This window comes from Penaeus chinensis, chromosome 17, assembly GCF_019202785.1.
Source record: "Penaeus chinensis breed Huanghai No. 1 chromosome 17, ASM1920278v2, whole genome shotgun sequence".
Taxonomy (NCBI): Eukaryota; Metazoa; Arthropoda; class Malacostraca; order Decapoda; family Penaeidae; genus Penaeus; species Penaeus chinensis.
In genome coordinates, this window is record NC_061835.1 from 17,589,056 (window position 1) to 17,594,451 (window position 5,396).

Here is a 5,396-nt window from a genome sequence, read left to right on the forward strand (position 1 = left end):
TGCCGCCATGGTGTAAGCATTTCGCATAGCCTCTTTACCAGCACGGCGGCTGTTGTGGGCGGTCCCTGTCTCAGGAATTGTGTATGGTCACAATTTTCTAGGTAGTGGACTAGGGTGGCGTTCGGCTCGCCGCAGTGCTTGCAGCACCTTTCATACGTTCGATTGTTGTGATAATCAGCCATGCACAGTGGTAACCTAGGCGCATTCTGTGAAGAATGACTTCGGTACCTCTGTTGCCAGCGACGGCTAGTCTGTCAGCAAGCTCGTTCCCTCTGATGCCAGACGTGCGGGGGTCCCGTTTTCCATTGAAGCCGGTTTAGTACCATCCTCTCGGCCGTCTTGGCCAGGCAGCTGAGCAGAGAGATGGGGCGGTACTTCCCCGTCTCCTTTGGTTTTGGGACGGGAACTATGGTAGCCCTCTTCCAACTCTGGGGTAGAGTGGAAGTTTCCCAGGACTTGTTGATGAGTTGCAAGAGTGCACGCTCACCTGCTAGTCCTAGGTGGGAGATAATGGGGTACGAGATCCCATCAGAGCCCGGGGCTGTGTTGGAACTGGTTTTATAGGCTTTCCTTAGTTCCCTCAGAGTCCTTAGAATTCTTAGTTCTTAGAGTTCTCAGAGTCATTCTCAGAGTTCTTAGTTCTTTAGTTTTTTTCCTAAGTTCCCTTGATAACGTCTGAGTTATCGGGTTCGGCTGCCCTTTCTCTGATCTGAGCGTGTCTGTCTGGCTGTAGACACTCTTGTCTTGCCTTCAGCTCGGCTGGCAGACTGTTGCTGCTCGTTCTCGCAGAGAACTCGTGCACCAGTCTGTTAGCCTCTGCTTGGGGGTCGTGATGGGTGCACCTCGGGGCTGAGCGGCTGGTAGCTCGCTTGACCCGTTGCCACAGCTCTGAAAGGGTGGTTTGGTGGTCGAAGGACTCACACCATTCCAGCCACTTTTCCTGCTTGACTCTGTTGGCAGTTTCCTTGGCATCCATGACAGCCTCCCTTAGGAGGGATAAGTTGTCAGGGGTTCTTTGCCTCCGGAATAGTTTTCGGCACATGTTCACCCTGTGGTTGACCTCCCTGATCTCGCCATTGAAGTACCAGGCGTCTTTGTGACTTCTGGACCCAGGCCGAGTTTTGGGTATGGTCTGTGAGGCTGCTTCATTAATGACGTTTAGCAGGCTAGCTTCGAGCACTTCCACATTTTCGCTTTGTGGGGGATCATTGCATCTCAGACAGAGGGCCAAGGCGTTTTGAAACGCCTGCCAGTTGGCCTTGTCTGTTTTCCATCTTGGATTCGGTCTTAGGATTTCGGCTGGGCCAGCATCCATGAGGGTAGTTATAGTGCTGTAATGGTCACTCGTGACGGTCTCATCGACACGCCAGCCAATCCTCCCCACCAGAGTCGCAGTGGCCAGGGTGAGGTCTAGGACCCCTCCTCTGACATGCGTTGGCTCTTGGGTGTTGAGGAGAGCGATCTCAGGGAATGTCTCTAGCACGTCGGCTATGTGATAGCCGACGTGCTATCACATGGTTGGGGCACCTTTCATGGTCACCAGGACTTGCCTGGTTGGAGTCTTCCCCTTCGACATTCGGGAAGCCTGCACGACCTGTGGGTGTGAAGCGATCAGCTCCACATCATACGAGACTGAGAAGCCAAGTAGCACCATCTTGGTTCCCTTTTCCTCGGGACTTAGTGGGGAAAGACTCACTTTCCTCCCATCGGCTAGCTCCTTCGTTTCCCGGAGGAAATTCAAGGTAGCTTGATCTTTGGGCATTATGATCATGCCCTGCTCTCGGGCGACCCGGATCGACAATCGGATTTTCCGTTGCAACTCCAATGCCCTGACCAATTGGTAGGCATTGTCGAAGCCTTCGGGTTTAGCTGGCACTTTGAACTGGGCGAAGCGTTTAGGGGGTCCCGACTCTTAATCAGAGTCGGTCTCCGGCCTCGGACGCTTCGACCCGCCTTTTCGGCTTTCGGGCTTGTTTGTGGAGGCAGCAGCTGATGCGGCTGGTTCAGCCTCTCAATCGGGGGGGGCCGTCTGAGAACTCAGGGGCCTCCCTGGCTTAGCTCTTGGCCTGGAGAGGCCAGCTCGTGAGTCAAGATGTTTGACTATTCGGTGGACAGACCCATTGGCTCCGGTCTTGTCCACCTTAGCAGCAGGCGTGACAGTGTCATCCTGTGCATGGGGTTTTCTTTTGCCACCAGAAGGCACATATGGCTTCATGGTGACTGCCGTAGTCTTGGCCTTGCGCGGTTCGTCAACATTTTTATCAGTATGTGGGGGGTGTTTGTTAATGTTTTCCATAAATTGGTAAGTGCTTCATCCTCTCACGCCCCCACCCACCACGGAGTCCAACAAGGGGAAGCTAAGTGTCAGAACCAGTGTCTAACAGCAGCAGGAGTGATGAGAGGATATACGCAGCCAATAGCCATTGTGACGGCGCTCACGGACCATTGTGAGTGCCAATGGCGGCATGACTGCTTGACCCTAGCCTCCCGGGGGAGACCAGCCGATTGACCGTGACCGGGCCTGGGATCAGGCCGCCTGTCTTGCTGGAATAGAGGACCAAAGAGGCGTGTTGCTAGCCGCAGGGCGTACTCGTTCACGGCATCGCTCAACCTCCAGGACTTCCGTCTCCACAGCACACGAGGCTACCACGCACGGCAAACGCGTGGGTAGGTGCAAACCCCTGGGGAGAGACCAGAGGGGATGCCCTTCCACCTACGAGACATCATTGTTTGGAGCCCTTTTGCTCAGCCCTCTCAAGCAGCCACCCAAAGGTTGCTTCACTGCAGTGAGGGAAGAGGAGTCTTGCACTTTTACCAGGCAGTTCCTTTCATCCCTCTGAAGCAACCACCCAAAGGTTGTTTCACCTCAGTGAGGAAGGAAAGGACCTGTGTCTTTTCAAAGTAGTTCCCCCTTCCCTCTGAAACAGCCACCCAAAGGCTGTTTCACCTCAGTGAGGGAAAGGAGGTTTTGCGCTCTTGTCAGGCACTTCCTTTCGTTCCCCTGAAGCAACCACCCAAATGTTGTTTCACCTCAGTGAGAAAGGAAAGGACCTGTGTCTTTTCAAAGGGATTCCTCCTTCCCTCTGAAACAGCCACCTAAAGGCTGCCTCACCTCAGTGAAGGAAGGGAGGTTTTGCACTTTTGCCAGGCAGTTCCTTTCATCCCTCTGAAGCAACCACCCAAAGGTTGTTTCACCTCAGTGAGGAAGGAAAGGACCTGTGTCTTTTCAAAGTAGTTCCTCCTTCCCTCTGAAACAGCAACCCAAAGGCTGCCTCACCTCAGTGAGGGAAGGGAGGTTTTGCACTTTTGCCAGGCAGTTCCTTTCATCCCTCTGAAGCAACCACCCAAAGGTTGTTTCACCTCAGTGAGGAAGGAAAGGACCTGTGTCTTTTCAAAGTGTTTCCCCCTTCCCTCTGAAGCAGCTATCCAAAGGTTGTTTCACCGCAGAGAGGGAAGGGGGGTCTTGTCCTTTTGCCAGCTGGTTCCTTTCATCCCTCTGAAGCAACCATCCAAAGGTTGTTTCACCTCAGTGAGGGAGGAAAGGACCTGTGTCTTTGTGAATTCCTCTTCCCAACAGCCACCCAAAGATTGTTTCACCTCAGTGATGGAAGAGGAGTCCAGCACCTTTCAAGGAAGTTTCTTCAACCCTCAGAAATAGCCACCCAAAGGCTGATTCACCACAGTTAGGGGGAGAAGCTAACTTTCTAGGCTGTTACAGTGGCGGGACGGGAGTTCGGTTCTGTCTAGCAGCAGCTATTTCGACAGAACCAGGCTGAGGGCCTGACAAAGGGAGGGGCTCCTACCTGCCTATCATTCCTAAACGAAATATCTAGAGTGGCAGTCATCAGATGGTCTGCCATACCAGTCCCTAGCAAAAAGATTGGCAACTCTCTGTGCACCGTAAGGCAGGCACGCTAAAGCCCCCCAGACACACCCTGCCCTGCGGGAGGTAAAGGTCTGCCCACGTCCGAGCTCGAAGATAGGGTCCAGTTCACCAGAAGGTGCACAGAGAGTCATCCTAATTGCGAAAATTCCATAAAGGAAAGAGTAGGCTACAGGGCACGAAGCTAATTGCAAGTAAGCAATGGGCATCGCGGCAGCAACGAGGAGTGGGCACCGAAGCGGCGCGGTATCGCGTAAGCGTCGAGGTCGAATTTGCCGGGGGGTGGGTTCGGTGTATCTCTTTAAAACAATCTCTTTAAGTCACTCCGGCAAAAAATCCATGATCGAAGGATCATGGTAACCTTCTTCGCTTTGTTCAGCTTAGCCCCACCTGCTGCGCCCCGTCGAACGCCTTTTCCGGTAAGGTCCTTCCTTGGCGAGTCCTCCCGTGTTCCCTGGTGGTGGTTGTACCCTCAACATACATATGCTCCAATGCCAAGTAACTTTCTACCTCATATGTTATACATGAGTGAGGTCGCGACCTCACTATCTCCCAGCATCGATCACATGAAGAGCTGTCATCACTTCCTACGGCACGACCCCCTCGCACAAACATATTTTGACAGGTCAGCTCTTATGGGTGATACGGACCATGTGTTGACCCGGTGGTCACAACCGCCGAGGCCTCGCCGAGGACTCCTCGGCGGTTGTCACAGATTAATTTTATACCATACATCCTCACCCGATCGCAGTGTTACAGAATATGTGATATACAAAATATATGATATACCAGCTGCTGATATGAAGTACGTGATACACTAGCGGATACACACAAGTTAAATTAAAATATTTTTTTTACCCTCCAGAAAAGACTGGAAGGTACATCTGTGAACATACATGGTACCAAAGGAGTTAGATACTTAGAATTTTCATGAAATACACTCACACTTGTAGATGAATAACTAGCCTAGTGCTGGCTAGATATGGGACAGGTTAATAGATCAAAACACAAATTAATACAGAGTACAAATGCAGACCAGTCCTTGCTGAATCTTCTACATGTATCCTCCTCGTATTTGGCTTGGCAAGTGTTCAGGCAGAAGCACACCTTGCCACTCTCAAAACAACAGGTGTTTTCAATGCCATTATAACACCAGCTTGAACCCCTAATTTTCCCATCTCAAGAAGATTAATCATTTGTACTCACACCCATAACAATCACACCCTCCACGGACTCCTTGCCATGTCCAAAAGCTATCCTTTTCCATCATTTATTCAGCACAAGCTTCTTTCACTTGCTCTTACTGTGGGACCAGAGCTGTGTTTATATTGACGGGGTGTAATTTCTCCCTTTACTGCCCTTTCAAGGATACTAAATTCCTTGAAAACGGAAACCCTGATAGAAATGAAGTATTTCATGAGAGCTGTATTATACTCAACCGTGTGAAATGCAACACAACACCTATTGCTCAATCTTGACAATATATTCAAATTCCAAAACTGAAGCACTGAAT